We start from the raw sequence: 20,031 nt of genomic DNA, 5'->3' as shown, positions 1-20,031 counted from the left end.
TTGGACCCACACAACTTTTGTATGGAGTTGCCCTGACTTAATGAACCACCCTCTCCTGCTGAATTGTGTGATTCAATGTCTAAATTTTATGCTCCCTTCACATAAATTACTATGCTTTGAGTCAAACTAATTATTATTATAGGCTTCCTTTCATAATCTTTGAATTCAGGATAAAGCTGCAGCTCACTATCATTTTAAAAGAAAACCTAAGCACCATAATTTAGGGTTAAAATCTTTGCCTGCCTCCTATTAGTGCCCCCATGTATAAACCCACCCTTTTCTTGCCAGGATCACCTCTTTCCTCTCAGAACTATGATTTTGCCTTCCAAGTACACAGTGATTCACTGTGATTATCCCACAGAGCCAACCCTAGCACAAGTACTTGCCTTTGTATTCTCTCAGAGGCAACAGCAGGGGAGGAATCTGGACACCCATTAGTTTTCAGAAAGCTCTGTTTTATTCTGAGTTACAGACAAAGAGTTAAAAAAAAGGTACATCATAAAACCTCAACAAATCCACATATATGCTATGTTTATCAGCTTTCATCATCCATCATATGTTAGGTAGCCTGATATACGCAGACACAAATCAGCTCACTCCCTGAGTTTTGGCCTGCCCCTCCCTGTTAGTCTTCACTCATCACACACCAAGACAGGCTCTTTATACTCTATTCCTGATTGTTTGTCTGGTCTCTTGAACATAACAAATCAACACATGAAGTTTTCTCCTAGAGGAATAGCTTTCATCAGATGACTTGACCCACGGAGTGATTTAACTACTCATTTGTCTTAAGAGCCAAGAGCAAATAAGTAACAAAGAAATGCACATTACACAGAGCACTAACAAAAGCTTTTTGAAAATTAATTTTTCCATATATCATTACATTTGCCTCCTTAAGCCACATAACTTGAGATGAACACCTTTAAAAAACAGTGTCTAAGGTGTTAAACCCTGTCCTTGTGTGCCAGGTTTGTTAGGATGTTTTTACCACTCTTCTGCATTTATACTGAGAGGTTCAAAGTATACCTGAAAGAAATGTGGCTTTATTTCTAAAAGATGAAGGTTTTTTTGCTGTCATAATCTGTTCATGTTTGTTTGACATGGGTGAGTTTTTATCTCTCTGAAGTGTGCATAACTGAAAAAAGACTCAAATCAAAACTGCACCTACAGTCTGTGTTTCTGTGAAACTGCTCATGTGGAGTTGGTGAATTTTCAGGATGGTTGACAAGCTTTGCCTGAAATTGATACTGCTAATGAAACTTAGAGATCTGCATATAAACTTCATCAGCATTCCCTTGTTTCCATCCTCTCTCCTAGCCCAGTTTCTTTATTACTAAAAATGCAAGAACATCCTTCAAGAGACACTGACATTGCTGCTTTTATATCAAACAATGCAGCTATCTCCTGAATTATCCATTTCAGAGAATATTTTAGCAATAGAGGGTAAGTAGCTGTTTACCAAAAGTCTGATGTTCTTTTGGCACAGATGCCTGTGGCGAAATGAAAAATACTTCAGTGACTCTGGAAATTCTACGTTCAGTCAACTAAGTGAGTCTTGGTACATTATGTGCAACAGAAAACAGAGGAGCTGATTGATCCAGGAATTTACTTTTTCTCATATCTGCTAAGATATCAACTAATGTAGACCTTCCCATACAGACCTAGCCCCCTTAGCCCCTGTTTACATGCAAATAGTATCAATAAGCAGTGCTCTTTGTCCACCAGGTACAACCATATTTTATCCAAACCAGCTTCCAATATCGATCTGCTAACCTAATTAATTTCCAGAGCATACTTGTTTGAATGACTTCAAGTCTTCTGCTGTGTAAACACCTTTTTCCAGAAAGCAGGTAGGTGTGACTAGCAGTGGGGCTATGTATGACCCCAGGAACCAGCTGCTAATCTTGGGATGGCTCAGTTTTGCCATGAAGATGTGATCCATGAAGATGTCATCCATGAAGATATGATCCATGAAGTTGCCTCCCACGTGACCAATCCCTTTTCCCTCCTCTCCTTTCCCCTTAGTTCTTCTTTCAGCTTTCTTATTAACACATTCTCTTTTTATTCTGATCTAGAAGAAGGAGGAGAGATGAGCCCAGATGTGACCCTGTAGGTGGTGTATTGTTTACAAAAAGTTATAGCATTAGTATAGACACCAACCGTGCCTTTATTCCACCTTCAGATACACTGTGCACTGGTGGGAACTAATGGGCACTTCTCAGGTTTTACTGAAGCAGAACTCTTACTGGACCAGTGGGATTTTTATCCAAATAATGAAAATATCACTGCAAATTCATGATATTATATTTCACAAGCAGGCCTTTCAGAGGTCAGGAGATTTCAGTTACTGTAACATATGCACTCCTGGATTGAAGAGCTCACACAATGGGGAATATGAGATTGACATCCCAAAAAAAAGCATGTCTAGGATAAAGAAAGGTTGCTTCATAGACAGCAGACCTTTAAAAATGCTACATTAATACTAAAAATATACACTGGAGACTACCAAGGTAGCCTAGGTGCACAAATACTTTGTATAAAGACAGGCATTTATTTCACTGTGGATACCTTATCCAGGGGTAGGCTCAGCCCTATAAAGGCCTGTTTTCATCTTCAGTGCCTCTCTTACAAGTGAGACTGTTATACTTACAAAGGGATGCAAGTTGCCCACCTCAGGGAGTTACATAGCATAGAGAGCCTTCATGCAAATATTTAGTCATAAATACTGTCATCATAGAGAGGCACAGGAGCCTGTGCCTTTGTGATTAATGCAGCTACTGTAAGCCAGTACAGTCATTCAAAGGTCACACCACAGCAGCCCAGTCTTGACCCAGCTGGTATTTGTTCCACAGAGTGTAACTTCTCTATCTGGAGAGTGACTGGTGTCTGTCCTCACCTTGCAAGTACACAAGGGAAAAGAGCAAGGAATCTAGTTGAACAGCTATAACATATATTTTGTATTTAAATATAACAATAAGTGCTTGCAACTCATAATGAATGAGGCACAACCTACATTTCTGGCACTGTATGCAGAACAGGATATTTACCACTATTTCCCTTTGTCAGCTTCAGGAACACTAACATATTCACCTATTTGGCATGTTTTGGCCTTAAAAAAAAGGTAGTGAGTTCTGATATGGTCCAGCAAAGTTTGACACAAAGCCAAATCACACTGTCTACCAAAGCTACGCAGGGGCAAGTTATTAACAATCCACCCATTACCATAATGGTGCAGCAGCTGGAGATGGCTCACCACTGTGAACGTGCATAATGGCTCTTTCTTCTATCAATATTCCTAGATTTAGTTAGTGTCTGAAGAAAAGAAAGATCTCAATAAACTGCCCTTCGCAGTGGGCAAAAACAAAAAAAAAACAAAAAGGAAGGGATAAGGCGGAAAAAAGTATTTTGAACATGACGGCTTCAACGCAAACCAAACATTGTCAATAGCTCTGCTGAACTGAACTTTTAGGAGCCATACATCAACACACCATTAGTAGCAGTAGCTTTTGAAAAATCATTACTTCAAGTCCCATGTTACAAATAGTGACTTTCATCTGTTCCCTCAGTGGGCTAATCCCTCTTGTCATTTTTAATCCTCACTCCTGCACCTTGTAAACTTGATCATGTTTTCTATGTAGTTGCATATTATGTTAAATAAACATATTCAAAAGGTTCCTGAAGTCTGTTGAAAGGCCTTACCTTTATTCAGAGTTTCTTAAGTAGTATTTAATTTCTCAAAGGAGTAACTGCAACACATCTCAGGAAACACTGAATTCGGGCAACTGCCTGCTGGGCTGTGCACAAGAGTGAGGTATTGCCATTCCAGGTAACTAGGGGGCGCTGTAAAGGAAAACACCATTAAATTTCAGTTAAAAAAATCTATTCAGATTCGGTCGATGAATTATACGCCTTCCTTGTGTTTTACGGTGCTTTTTGAATTTCTGTTCTAACCTTATTTTATGATGCTCACAATTTTCTAATAGTGTCAAGTCTCTTCTGCCCCTCCTACCCCCTCCCCTCCCTCCATACCCCTTCCCCAAGGGATTTAAGATTTTTATGAATTTTGGGATTAGTGGAGAAAAGATGGAAAGATCTTATTCGCCCACAGAAATTTAACACTTTATCCCATCCCAAGCAAGCAGTTTGGTGAGCAGGGGAATTTACAAACCAGGGTGTTTCTTTCTTGATCATAAAATATACCTGACTGCATTAGTTATTAGCTATGTCACAGCTTTTAAAATAGAAAGTAAGGTTTAAAATCATATTTCTGTCATAAAGATGTTAAAGTGACAAAGAGGACAGGAATAGTTCTTTTCTGCTACTACCCCAAGAATAGGCAGAAAATGCATTGCAGTATCCAGCACTAAGGCACAATAAATTGACTTACAGAGCATGTTTTCTTTATATTTTTCATTAGAGATACTTAACAATGTCGAAGAGATGTGTGGAGATAACTTTATGCTCTAAAGATAATGCTGAATTTGCAATGAATTGCAAATATGTCAATGAATTAGCAGTGCTTGCTTCCAATAATTTGCTGATCTGTTGTCTCACTTTCACAGCAAATTCCTCTTTGAAAGTGGAAATTTACTATACACCAGTTTGTCTCCTTAACACATTGTGATAAGAATCACTTTTGCCCCATTTTTTACACCCCTTGGAATGCTAAACCTATTCAGCTCCTAAGCAGCTATTACTCACCTGAAAATACACCATTGATAACTCCACTTTGATCCATCCACAATTTGCATTCGCTATTTATATGTCTCCACTGTCAGACTCAGTAATTGGTGTATGGATTAATGAACATTAACCAAAGCAAGGACCGAGATTTTAAAGTTACTACACTAAATACAAGGACAAACTCCTGTTCTATTATCAAGATGTTTGCACAGGCATCTTGAAGTTTTGTTTTTCATTTTTCTCCCTCCCACCGTCCCTTAAAAGGTAAAAAGGAAATTAATACTTCAATTATTTTACAACAGGAGAATTTCTCTGGTGATGCCTAATATTTTGTTGTAGAGAAAGGACAATTATTTACTTAAGCAAATATTTACTTATGCTTTGGTTTTTTACATAGAAAAGGCATCGTTTCTATGGTCATATAGAAATGCCTTTTGTAAAGTTATGGCACAGAAATGCCTTAACCTTGAGGAATGAATATCCATGTGCATTGCCAGATGAACAGCCATGGGGTACCCCATCTTCTGAGCACAAAGTAGCAACACTGCAAGCCTCTACACTGTCCTGTCACTCAGACATCCACTCCTATATGATGATGATGCTGCAGTTAATACCTCTGGTTAGAGGTATGTCAACAAAAATGGAATTCAGGCCACACATGCACACCACACCTCAATTTGGGCAGAGTTGATGCATGCAGTTGCTGAGTTTAATTTCCTACTGTTACTTGTTATGCTAGAGATAAAACTGTAATTCTAACCACTTTATCAACCCAAATCTCACCTTTAAGCACTAATCAGTCCTTAGCTAGAAAATACAGAAGTGCTGTTATATGCAAGATATATAATTTATCTTCTCATCTGCCTGTTGCCCAGCAAACTATTCCTGTTTAGTTTCATTCATAGTTAGGGTGTGTTTATACTCAGCTGCTGAAAGGCTGTTATGCCAACTCTGAAGCAGCGGGCTTCAAAATCATTTGTGAAGACAACAAACACTTCTTGGATTAAGTTCTTTTACCAATGTTATATTTAATTACTAAAATTATGAGACAACTTAATTATAACCAGCCATGCAAGCTTATAATGCATTTAAAAGACAGTCCCAGGTTCAAACACATTTTCTTCCTTTGTTCCCAGCACAAAGTACAGCAGCACAATCTTGAAGTGTATACCATGGTATTGCTGTGAAACCTTTTTTCTTTGCATGAAAGCTGGAGACCAGAACCAATGCAGCAACAACGGGCTGTCCCCAGAAACAGAGGTCCATAGGAGATAGGCAGGAAAAGTTGCTGATTTAAGTACATTTTTCAGGACTTAAACACCTGCGGTCTGAATTTATCAGCCCATGAGAATACAGCTTATGGATATCTTTTTGGCCAAAATGAACAATTTGTGCTATAGTAGCCAGTCTGACTGTGGTATTTCTTTTTGTTAACATGAGCCTACATTTAAATTATAAAGTTATTTCACAATTCAAAGCTTAGTGCCTAGAGCTACTTTCCGTGCTATAGAAAGCTACACTGTGATTTTCATGAAGAATAATACCTGTATTGTTTACAGAGCAGGGCTAGAGACAGCTCTGCTCACTACCACCTGCAGGCACTGAAAATTAGAACAAGTACAAGCTTAATCATTTGCCAGGAAAATGGAACAGTTATAATAACAAAACCAACAAAATAAAAAATAGAGGTTTTACAACATTAAAACAATACTATGAATAATGCAATATGCTACAAGAGTGTCAAATAAAGCACTTTTTGACTTAACTCTCAATGAACAGTTTCTCAAACAAAACCCTTCATTTAGTAGTAGAGACCTTTTTGCTTGCTGGCTACTCAGAGGCAGCTGAGATAATTTAGTGAGTGTCAATCCAAATCCAATTGCAAGTGGACGCTCAGCTTCAAGAAAATAAGTACTGATGAATTTTGATTACAGCAGTGTGCCCAATTATAGCATTATTTGTATATGGCAGTCGAGGTAGGAAAGTCACTGGTAATTCTTTGGCTTTGATTTAGTACAGTGGGTTGACTTGATCAGGTAGTACCTGAGACATCACCAGGTGTATGCCATTAGTCTCCAGCTGCCTTGTACACACAGCTCTCCAGCTGGACTCCTTTCACTCCCCCATTGGAAGCCCCAACAGCCAAGGAACATTCTAGTCTACTCATAACATAAGCTTCTTCACCAGGGACTTAAACAGTAACACTCAAGATCAGAGCCTGGCTAAAGTTTTCTTCTGGTGGGGTTTTGGTGAAGGAAGGTGAATCTCAGGGCAGGACCAAAAAGAACCTGAGAAGGTCTGAGCAAACATGGTAGTATAAATACATAAATATTTCTAAGTATTTAGCTTGTTTCCATTCTTAGTAGTTGTAAAGCCCTGGGTCTAAGGCACATACTTGCCCAGGTGTTTTACTTATATTTAGGACTCCAAGAGTTTGTCCACACAAACTCTTGCAAAGCCTTTAAGTTCTTTAATACTGTGAATTCATGTAAAGAGAAAACGTCACAGACCTTTTCCCAACAGACTTTTTTTAATTTAGTGAAAAAATAGGCATTTTGGTAAAAGGTTTTATAGGAGTAACCAACAACCAAGGAGAAGCACTACACTAAATCACCCAGCAAACATCAACCCCATACAACTTAGTGAAATACAACCCATTGGCTTTAAGTTACCCACAAGAGGAAGAAAAGAGTAAAGGAGGAAAAGAGATTAAGAGAAGAAAGGAGTAAAGAAATAGAGAAGAGAGAAGAGAGAAAAAAATAGTTACTGCCGAGAGTCCCATGGTGGCAGGTCCCAGGAGAGAAAAGCAGAACAAAATGGCTCGTGTGCCACGTGCCTTTGGAGCTGCTATCTTGGCACAGACCATGTGCCCTCCAATACCGGAGGCCTGACTCCCTCCTCTCACACACAGAGTTTGCTCTGACACAAATCCGGTCTCTCGCAGTAGTTGAGTTGTTAATTAAAAGCAATATAAATATAATGTGAATTAAATTTAATAGCACGAATGTTCCCAGTTTATATGCACCATATTCTGAAGTAAAATGCATCTGATGTACCTACTTCATCTTAAAAATACAAATAAATGGTCAAAATTATCCAATTAACTACATTACAAGAATTTAGGGATTCATTTCTTTCACTTTTACCCATTTATTAAAGGCAAGACTTTTCTTAGCAGATTAGCACCCTTCAGGATTCTTGTACAATAACTGTCTCTTAGGACACAAGAGGCACCTGTAATGTGTGACATCCAAGAACTTGATGCCACAAATGTAAGACACTACAGAGGGACACCAGTTTAGCTTTGGAAACTGTTCTTCATGTATCCTTGAGTATCAACACGCTGTGCCTGCCAAGCAGCAATCAACCACCTACTGCAATCACCAATATGCTCCTCCCATGAGCATTTCAGACTCAGACAACCATCAGCTTCATGCTTTCAAAGTGTGTTGAATGCATTTTACCAGTACAATCAAGGGCTTCTGGTGGTGCAGACTTCCCAAAAATATCTCTACAAAGGCAACTTGTATCTCTACAAATTCCCAAATCAACTTGGGAATGATACTGGAATCAGGGAGTCAAGAAGTGAGGGAGCTGGCCTTGGGAGCCCCACTGGGTGGGAGATGCTGAACTTGGCTGGATTACCGGTCACGCCTTGCCCATTACAGATAACGAAAATAATTCATCTATCTCAAATTATTTCAGTTGCATATTATAAAGCTGTGACAACAAGGCTTGCTTAACCCTTATTTCTATTGTGTCTGCCTTGGATTACTGAGTTTTTCTGCCTGTATCTGTCCCAGGATGACTACTGGGATCACCTCCCTCTCAGACAGGACAATTCTGGGGACCTATCAGCTGTGTATTATGAGAGAGACTGATATGAGTTTTAAGAACAGGTGCAAATGATTATAAACTCCAGTGATCAATGACATACTTATCAACAGACTTCTTGAAAGACAACGTTAGAGGGAAACATCTAACCATGAATTTCTGTCATCCATTTTTACAAATTACTCCAGGTAAAACTGCCTCTCAATTTCCAAGAGAGGAATAAACCTCAGTTTAGAGTCTCTAACCAAAGACCAGATGCTCATTGCAAATCTGTGGATAATGCTGTTTATATCTTGGCCTCTTGAGCAGCACAGTTTATGATAAAAGGTTCCCCAAGCAGTTAACTTAGTTCAGGGAGCAAATGCTGCAATTGTAAAAGAGAGGGGGAAAAATCCTCAGAAGAGACTTGCTTCTCATTTTTTTGGTCATATGGTTTACTGGGGAAAAAAATTTTTTGTTCACCTGGTTTCACCCTTTAAAAATGGAAAAATCTCTGCATTACTGATACCTATATCAGACCAAAGAAAAGGCTTTTGAGACCTACATGAGTTTTTGGTAATAAATGGGTCAGTCTGGGTTCAGAGTTAGGATCTGTGTGCAGCCACTACAGCTTTACATGTCTGGGGAACAAAAAAAAGAAAATATATATAGTACAGCTAAATAAAGGCCACTAAAAGCCCTCCTTATTTCCTATGAGAAAGTAAGAGCCTACAGGGGAAGAAATAAATTAGGTAAAAATTAATAGCTTTTTTAATTCTAACTAGTAAGTATACTACCCAGAGCTAGGCAAACTGCTCAAAGAAAGAAAGAAAACCCCAAATTGAAACCCTATGATTTTTGTTTTTTAGTAGCTGGGAATACTAATGCAAGAGCTCAAGGCAAATACATTAATCCCCCCCTAGCTATGCAGAAATAAATTGTTATGTTCAGCACTGCTTTCTTCAAGGCCATTTTTAAAAGGTTTTTTTTCCACCAGATTCCTCTCAACAATAAAATTTAACTTCATTTCAATAACAAAATAATACCCCAAGCAAACCCCAAGAAAGGTGGAAATCAATTAATCCTGGCTTTGAGACAGATTGCATCTTTTCTACACTTTAGAGATTTTATTTTTTTTTCCCCTGCGTTCAAAGTCGCCAGTGAGGTGCTCGGGGTTCAGTGATGTTGAAACAGGAGGGCCCATGCACAGCCACAATGCAGGCTTTTTCCCATGGCAGTGCTGGAAATTCATCTGGCATATACACAGGCACAGAAAGCAATGGTATGTCAGCAGCACAAACCTAAGTTTGACAACAAAGCAAAAATGCACTGTAATGTCATGCCTGTATGCAGAAGAATACATTTAATTGGCACTCTAATAAACTTGATTTAACTGAGAAATAATAGAAGAATGTCCTTGACAGAAGAGGCAGCAGGGTTAAGGAGTAAATATGTTAGAGTCCCTGTTTAGAACCACCTGCAATGTTGACACTGCCCTTCCCAGTATTGTTGAAGGATGCTAGCATTTCCAGCTGGGATAATATATTAATTTTAGATGCAAAGGCAAGTACTATTAACACAATTTTTCCCAAGCATTTCTTAGTCACTAGAATCAAGCAGAACCTAACTAGCAGGTCTAATCAGCTCTTGCTTTTCTGTTATCTGAGTTTGATTTACATGAAATTTCTCATGTAGATGAGAAGATAAAACATATTACAACAATCCATCCCAACAGTTTTGAAAATGCAAGACAAAGCCAAGAAAAACAAATCAACCAAGAAATAGACCTCTAAAAATCCTTCCCATGCTTTCTTTCAGCAAAATAAGGTTGCAGAAATGAAGCAGTTCTCCCTTTATTTCTGCGTCATTCGACTCGTGAGAGTTCCACAAGACATAAATCAGATCCATTTTCTCAGGGACTTAGAATAAAGATCAACGCTCTTGATATTTTTAAAGCTTGTGCCATCTGCAAACCTATCTGGACACACAAATGGGGACAAAAACCTTCTCCATGTTGTACTTCATTCATTCACTGTTCCACTGTGATTACAAAGCAAGTCTAATTCACCTTAAAAAGTTACTAGAATATAAAGTGCACCAGTGAACCTTGCATTAGTGTGGCTTTTAAGAACACATTCATGCTTTCCAAAGTGCAGAGGGAAACAGAGACAGATGAGACCTCTTGAGGGGAACCTGAAGACGGGCGGTCTTCAAAACCTCAGTTTAATACAACATTTCCCGCAGATCAGAAAGTACAAGTGAAACATCTGACATCAAACAAGCAGGAGATGGTGAAAGTTACAGTGGCTGAACATGGTTTCAAACTCAAAGAACTGGCATATTTGATAGGAGTGTTTTTCTCTCCTGTTTTTTAAAGAAGAGAGCACTGGTGAGTCTCTACTGATATCCAGCATCCCCTGGGCTAGGAGCAGATCTGCGGCGGTGAGGAAACCACCCTGGTGAGATTGCTTGAAAATCTTCTGAGGGCCTTATTTGCTCCAGGTCCCTTCTGGTTGTAGAGAAATAGCTCTGTGTGGTGGCAGACAAGCTACCAGCTCTGCAGGCACCTGCTGACTCAATGGCACAACTACAGCAGAATCTCCACTTTCAAAAAATACTGTTAAAAAAAGTTTTCCCCATCATCACTGCAACTAAACTTGAAAATGTGAACTGGGAAGGGCTGAAGCCATTACATGTTCCTGGGCCTGCAGAGACTTGATAAAAAGAACCCCAAAACTTACATCAAATACTTTACCAAAACTACAACACAGGCACCATGTCTATTATGGGAGAGGGGGAAAAAAGATGCAGGATAATCACATGTGGTGCTAAGGGATGTGCTGGGTTCTCTCTGGGGTCTATCTCTCTCCTGGTCTCCTCAGCTCTGGTGTTTATTCTGCACCCAGCATCCCCTCAGCACCAAGAATCGACAAGTGGTGTTAAAAGAGAAGACCAAACATAAACAAAAGCATCTTTACCAAAAAAAGAGGGTTTTTTGTTTGTTTGGTTGTTTTTTTTCCCCAGAAAATGACTCTCAGAAATGCTACTGAAGATTCAAATCCTCCCATGTCTCCTTGGTACACCTGGCTTGCCAGGTGGTAAGACCAACCTTGTCTCTGCTGTCCTCACTTTGAGTAGGACCAAGCAGTGTTTCTACAGTTCCTTCTCAACAGAGCTCTACTTTTCAATCTGGATGAGTACAGAGAACCTCAGATCTGTCCTCCCTATGTCTGCACTTCACAATCACGATCCTCTGGGCTGCTTTTCCTCCATCTCCCCAAGCACAGCTCATCCCTGACAAGTCCCTCAGTGGAAACTGAGCATTCTTAGCTATTACTCACCCCTTTGCTGATTGTCTGCTCTTGGTGCTTCCTCAATATTATGTTTCTCAAAGGTTGTGCAGATTGTTATGACCATGCATCACACACCAATAATGTTGAAGGAATATGTATTTCTTGCACAATCGTGGCTGGTATTTGCTGTATCTTGAAATGACTAACAAGGATTTTGCATATCAGGAGGAAGAGATTCATCTAGCTGGTGAGGCCAGTGTGGCTGTCACAACAGTGTGGATCAAATGTAGCCCTGAGGTGAAAATATGCGAGTACATTAACTCTGCATTATGTTCGCCTCTCTGGGAGAAGTCTTGCTATTTAAACATTACAATTAAAGCATATGCCCAAAAATGCTTGTAACATAAATATTTTTAAAGATGACGGAAGAAAGACAAAACCAAAACACACCGTCACTGGGTAAGCTGCCTCAGAAATGAAAATAAACTTAAAACAGTGTGATTTTCCCAGGTGAAAAACAAATCATGGAGGGAACCTGATGTTCAAAAGCAAAAAGGCAGGAAAACACTTATTCTCACCCAGAATTTTCTTACCAAACCATAAGATCTAGTAAATGCTTAGACAATTCCAAAACTTGAAAACGACGAGACACATAGGGGACAAATATTTTTGATTTAGTGCATTCCACTCCAAGACTCCCTGATATCAGGAGGATGTGACTTGAGAGAGGAGTGTTTAAGTGTGAAGAGACCTTAGGTTTTGCAGCTCTGGGCAATCACAGCTTTTAGACTACAAAGTGTTGTGATAAGTTGCTAGAGCTGCAGAAATCAGGGCTTAATTGGTTTAGGCTGTGCTCTGAGCCTAGCAGGTATATTTGGTGCATGATGATTTAAGTTGAATTCCTCTTATTTTGTATCACCGATCATGCTTAAGTCAGTTCCCTACCTGTGGGTTACAACTCAGAATACAAACAAGAATTTGACGTTTGATGGAAAAATGATAGGCAGGTGATAAACCCAGTATTCTTTGTTTTCATTTTTTATTCATAATGAATTAGTACCCAGAAACTTAACCAGGGATTAGGATCTGATTCATAACATCCTTTTGTGGTGCTATTTCTTGTTGAGATTTCCAATACATTAGTGTATGGAAAAATACTTGTTCGAGGGAAGAGCTGCAGTGAGGTACCCTTTCTTACTTGAAAAAAATTTAATAGAAAAAGTAATAGCAGTGAAAAATACACTTAGACTGTAAATGGAACAAACTCTTTTCATAACAACCAGTTGTTTGCTTAGAGATTTTTTCTTTTTATTATTCTTTTGGTTTATTGTTTTCAGAGAACATTTTAAGTAGCAAAAGCCAGGATACCATAAACTAGGAAGACCTATGAAAATGGACAGAAAATAATGACTTGAATTCTTCCCTCATCAAGATTTATATTTCTAGTTTTGCTCCCAAAAGAAAGGTTCACACCATAGCCTCAATGTTGACATCATTTGGCATGATACAGTGCTGTAGTAATTTAGTTGCTACAATAAAAGAACCATAAAAGCTTTGACCTTTTGGGTTTTGCTTTGTTTGTTTTGTCTTCCAGTTGAACTGTTGGTGAAGAATATGCAGCAGGCTGGGAGAGAGGAGAAAAAAGCAAAGTTTTAAAAAAAAAATCAAGCTTTTTCTTAAGAAGGTTCAATCATTATGTCATTAGTCATAATATTTCCAGGGCAAAAACATCCCAATTTCTCCCTGACCTGCAGCATTCAGGATGGCAAAAGCTACAATGGATCTGAAAGCCATAATGGATCCAAAAACCATAGGATCTGTAGCTGACTGCATCATTTCATATGCACCCTTACTGCTTCTCATTTTCTTGGACTTGAATGTGTCCCTGCCAGTCACCAGCAGGAGCAGTTCAGGAAGAGCTGCTGAGCAACAAGAAAAACCCAGTGCTCAGGTTTAGAGATGAGGTCACTGTGTTATGACAATCACTAGTGATATTACATAAATTCTCTTTACTAGAACACAGGAACTAGGTCTGGATAAAGGCCAGCTGGATAATTACACTTCACCTTATTAAAATTTTAAAGTGATGTCAACTGGAGAGAGTCCTATTATTGAGCTTTCCATGATTAAAATGTGCTACCATTTTCCTATCCCTACTCTTGGTGTTATTTAAAGGACACTGTTTTGGTTTCAGATGGAATAGAGTTAATTTCCTTCTTAGTATGCATAGTACTGTGGTTTGGATTTTGGATGTCAGTAATGTTGATAACAGGTTTTAGTTGTTACTGATCAGTTCTTAAGCTAAGTCAAGGTCTTTTAAGATTGCCAGCAAGCAGGCTAGGGATGCACAAAGTGATGGGGGGGGACACAGCTGGGACAGCTGACCCCAACTGGCCAAAGGATATTCCATACCATATGACAACATGCTCAGCCCATAAATTGGGAGTGAAAGCTGCTGCTTGGGAACAGGTTGGGCGTTGGCCAGCTGGTGGTGAGCAATTGTTTTTCATTTACATCACTTGTTTTCCTTGGTTTTTATTTCTGTCTCTTTTTGTTATTTTCCTTTTCTTTAAAAATTTATTATTTTTATTTTATTTCAATTATTAAACTGTTCTTGTCTCAACCCACAAAGTTGCTTACCTTTACCCCTCTGATTCTCTCCCCCATTCCACCAGGGGGAAGTGAGTGAGCAGGTGAGCAGGGGGAAGTGAGTGAGTTGCTGGCTGGAGTTTAACCACAACAGACGTGTAGAATAATCACGGCCAGATTACAGATGCTATGAGAAGGAATGGAGTAGCTGTGGAGGGACGATGTGTTTTTGCACATCTCTACAGGAGGCAGTCTGAGCACTAGCCCTTGCACCCCTTTTGCCTGAGTTGAAGCTGTAAAACAATGACCAAGACTTTGCATGGCAAGGGGGATGGAAGAGACAGAAGACAAAGGCCATCACTACACCAACCCCCTAAAGTGCCTAGAAAGAAAACTGGGAGCAGGCACCAACATGCACTTGGGCTCTGGGGGTTCTACCACAGCTGTGGCTTTCTGAACTGAGCAAAAAGATCTCAGTCTCTGCCTGTGAGCCAGTGTAATGCAAAAGCCCTGTAGGGAATATTTGACTGCATATTTGTTCACTATCTTATTGCAGTTAGCCTTCAAAATTTTTCAGTCTCCCCAATTTTCTTCCTACTTCTGTTTTAAACCAGAAGACTGTCTTTGCAAACAGCACATTCCCACTCTGCTCCCAGGTACAGCATCATGTGAAAGCTGCTTTTGCCTGCTTCCACTTCTCTAGTAACCAAATATCCTGGTTAACAGCTTGCTGTCACAAGGCTGGCTGGGTATGGAAGAGCTGCAGTGACAGCCAGCATGACATTTACTTCTTGTGCTTCACTGCTGCAAGGGGCAGTGTGAAAAAGGAACTAGTTCATACAGAGACACATTGGGCTGTTTCCCAAGGTGGCTCCCTCATTACTGTAGCTCTAGCTGGGCAGATAGCAGGAATATGCAAAAGGCTGAGGCTTGTTTGAACACCATTGTATGCTGTGGCAGAGGCACAGAAAAGGTGTCCCTTAAACAAAAGATTTCCCTCTACATAAATATGCCTACATACTGGATTCATTATGTAACAAGTAAAAAGCACTCCATCTCAATTACTCCCACTTGTTTCATAGATTATTCTGAGTTGTAAGGGATGCGCAAGGATCATCAAGTCCAACTTCTAAGGGAATGGTCCATACAGAGATTGAACGCACAATTTTGGTTTTATTAGCACCGTGCTTTAACCAACTGAGCTAATCTCACAGCAACAAAGGATGAAGAAAAGGCTGAGGCACTTAATGCCTTCTTTGCCTCAATCTTTAACAGACCAGTTGTTCTTCAGGTACCCAGGCCCCTGAGCTGGAAGATGGGGATGGGGAGAAGAATGAAGCCCCCATAATCCAAGAGGCAATGGTCAGCAACCTTCTATGCCACTTAGACATCTGCAAGTCTATGGATATGGATGGGATCCACCCAGGAGTACTGAGGGAGCTGGCAGAAGAGCTCATCAAGCCACTCTCAACCATTTACCAGTGGTCCTGGCTAACTGAGGGGAACCCAAGTGACTGAAAGTTAGCAAATGTGACACAAATCTACAAGAAGGGCTGGAAGGAGAATCTAGGGAACCACAGGCCTGTCAGCCTGACTTCGGGGAAGGTCATGGAGCAGATCACCTTGAGCACCATCACACGACACGTACAGGACAGACAACCAGGAGATCTGGCCCAGCCAGAATGGGTTTATGAAAGAACCAATAACCGAGTCTAAGCTTATTTAGTAACTTGAGTCTGAAATGACACTTTAAAGCCCAATGGTATAAAATTCCCACTGGTAACCATTTAATAAGCCATTGAAACTGTTATAAGGAAAAAGCTCTTTTGGTCCTCAAGTGTAAAAAGAAGTGATCCATATAGCTCAAACAAAAGTGGCTTTAGAGACTGTTGCTAAAACTAAGCAAGACCAAGTCGTATATCCCTGGAGGAGTGAGAGCTTTGAGAGTGACCTCAAAGGCAAAACCTATCATCAACCTGAATTCACTGCTGGCAGGTGAATTCTGCACTTGCCTAACCAGACCAATTCTAACTCTGTATTGGATCTCCTGACTCTAAAGCTACTGAAAATGCCTCGCTCTGAAGCTACAGAAATATTGTCAGAGTTCACTGCAGCGTGAGCTGAACTGTCTTGTTAGCTGAATAGGAAAGAGACATGAGGGGTAGAAACACAGGCTGCCTGCTGATGGTTGCATCACTGATTTCTCATGTGATCTCATAACAGGGTTTTATTTGTCATATCTGATTAATTTTTTTTTAGCAGATACCTTTAGTGTTACAGAGAGATTAGTTACAGAAGAGGCCAGAGATATATGGATCTGAATGAGCAACATGGTGCCTTATGTCACTCATACAGTGGTGCAGAACACAACAAAGACGCCCATAAAAGTAAACTTTTTCATTATTTGAAATAAGACAGGAGTATTTCTCTTTTAAAAGTGAAGCACACACTTCGAATGACATGCCAGTTCTTGAGGACTTTATGAGTAGCACAATAACATCAAAAGAATAGGTAGCAACTAATTTGTTTGATTTACAACTGGATTATTTTTTCATGCACTTAGCAAGAAAGACAACTTTTAGGGATCAGTTGCTTGATAAGATTCCATTAGAGCTGCTAAGTAATGTTTGCTGTTTGAGATAGTATCATCAGAGCCACCACCATGAAGGTTTTGAAGGCAAGAATCAATACTGGATGCAAAAAGAAGCATAACAGGTTTCTGACATTCATAAGTTTAGGTGTGCATGAGTACTAGCCTTGTGTTTTCTTTTCTTAGGCATGAAAATTGGAGTCTGCAGATTTCAAGTGGATGAATGTAAACACCCAGTGATAAGCAAGTGAAAACAGCAGCGATGCAAATTTTAAATGTGAACCCATTCCATGATCAAACACCACGGGACTCAAATCGTAAGCGCTTGCAACGAGAACGGGTCAGCAAGATAATTCAGGTAGAGCATCCATTCCCATGGGCTACAAAGAAGTTTTTTTGTTTGCATGTTTACTTGTTTGTTTTTTTGAGAACGTCATTACAGGGAAACAAAAGTTACAACTTCCCCACTGATTATTAGAGGGGAGCAATGAAGGGTATATCTGTTCTTTGTTCAATGATCCGTGCAACCAGAGCCATATCCGCAGCAGGCAAACTCAGACTGTAAGAAGCTGAAATGGCCAGCACAGCAAACATTTTTAAATTAATATAGTTAGGGCTGAATCAAGGTGATCTATGAAACCTGCTCCAAAATACTTTCTCTTTCAAATAAATAAATAAATAAATATTTTCATATATATTATAGCTATAATTTTTACATGGTAAGATAGAAAGTCTTGAGCTATACTGTGTTTATATAGACTATAAAACATGAAAGCAGTGCTCAATGATCTTCATGATGTTGCTGAAACTAGAAAGAATGTTCAATTTCGTGTTTTCTTTTGTTTCTACATCAAAAAGACCGCTTTTCACAATTTTTACCAAAAAAGTTGTGTTACTTCTAGAAACAAGAAGCAATTGATCATGGCACCAAGTGTCTCCAGCAAGAGGAACAAGTAAGTGTTCTCATTGCTGAAGATTTTTTGCAGTAAATTTTCAGACTGGCTGGAGGCTGCTCACCTGTTTTACATATGCAGAGGAAATTATACCCTGCAGCAGTCATCCTCCACCGTCTCAGCACTTGCAAGGTATAATATGAAGATTTGAGATTCATTAGGCCATGGATGCAAATAGGGGCTCATGCAGAAAGATATCCAGCAGTGGTGGTAGCATGTAAAACTTGAGAGGAGGATCACAGGCTCTGCCAGTCCTCAAGCACAGAGGAACTGTCTTTGCAAAGGGTAAATCTCATTTGTGCAGGAGACAGACTTCCTTGAGGGTCTTTACAAGGCTGTGAAGTACAACCCTGCAGCATCAACACTTTCAACTCTATCACAGGCTTCAACATTTTCTGCAGACTTCCAAGGGAAAACCGTTATTTCGACCTGCCCTAATGAATTGGACATATGTATACCATATAGAAATCTAATAAAACCCAGGCAAGCAGAGAAAAGAAAAGAGGATGAAACACGTAGCAGGCATTAGTGACATCTCTCAACACACTGCTGAAAGGCTCAGGCACTATAGTAGTGGGCACTGTGTCATTCAGAATCTGAAACAAGAGAGGACCTCAGAATTTCTCTTCTTTGGAGGAGGTGAAAAATGTAGCAATATCCATCGATACATTTTCAGCCAGGTTGGGGGGAAATGGAGATATCAGCATGGAAATCATTCTGCAACAATTTTCTTCTATTGTTTTCAACCTTTGTGGCTTCCATGAAGGTATGCAAGATGAAGACAACACTGTCCTATTAAAACCAGACTGTAAATTAAATATTGAACACTGTAATCTTACATTTTTTTTCCACTTTTGGAACTCCATATGGTTTTGTTCAACTGAAGATCTGACTTCTTCGTTATTCATACCTACTTCTATTAGCAGATATGACCCCTAAACACTTATGGACAAGTGTCCCTAAATTGCATTCATCAGGGATGCATTGGTGTAAACCAGGATTTTTCCACAGGGTCAGGGACAATGATTTATAGAACAATCTTAAGGGGCCTCTGGATCCCAGCATCTGGATCCCAGAAGAAAACAATAATTCAAACACAGTGTTTGAGAGGGACCCACTGCAAACTACTAGTACCATAGTTTAGGGCACTCTTGATGTAGGAGCATAAAATTCATAAACATAGGGGTTTCTTAAATGCCTTTCATACCATTATATGATTCTAGTCAGAACACCACCACCCCCCTCGAATAACTGTTTAGCTTTGGAAACAATCTACCTGTTGAGATGTTTCTATTTTACTCCCTGCTTTACTCCCTACACTGCTTTTGCTGTGACTACTGTAAGCTGCACATGTACATGTGAAAAACCTTGTTCTTATCATTGCTGTTTTGTTTGCTTGCAAGGTATTTGTAGGAATAATAGAAATAATATAAAAGGGCCATAGGGATCAATGCACAGATCTGTTTCACTCTGCTCTTACTTGTCTGATGCTCATTTGGTTTTATTCTTTGCTACTGCTGCTTATCTGATTATTCCCCCTTACTGCTTTTAGCTCCATGCAGACATTGTTTACACCGCCAATATTAGGTTCTTCTCAGAGGTGGGTGGCTACAGCCTAAAGGATAGTAGGTCCACAAGGTTTGGGGTCCATCCTACCCCCCTGCTTTATAACCATTTTCCCCCCTCTTGTACTAACAATAATAGTGCCAGCACCAAGCCTGACACTGCAGGACACCAGAAAAGGAAGCACACTACACCTGTACAACTGTCCTCCATGAAGATTTTCCCAAGCTATCCCCAAAATTTCAAGGAGGGACATGTAGCTGCACATGAAAAGAGAGAATTACAAGTTCCTAAGTTCCTTTACAAAGTAATGGTTATTTTTCTTTCTTTTTCCCCCCCTGACATTCAATAAGCAAAGATGCTTCTCTTTTTAGTATTATCTAGCAATGAATAACTATGCTACTGTTTTGTACAATACTGTTTACTTTAAATCTCTACTTCATTACCCCCATGTGTGCATACACACACACAAACATACCACTAAATTTTTATCGAGATATGTCCTAGCTAAAAACATCAGAACTGCCACTGCTTTGAGAGCTTCAAT

The sequence above is a fragment of the Pseudopipra pipra genome, chromosome 3 (genome assembly GCF_036250125.1).
Source record: "Pseudopipra pipra isolate bDixPip1 chromosome 3, bDixPip1.hap1, whole genome shotgun sequence".
Lineage (NCBI taxonomy): Eukaryota > Metazoa > Chordata > Aves > Passeriformes > Pipridae > Pseudopipra > Pseudopipra pipra.
This window is presented reverse-complemented; position numbering follows the sequence as displayed.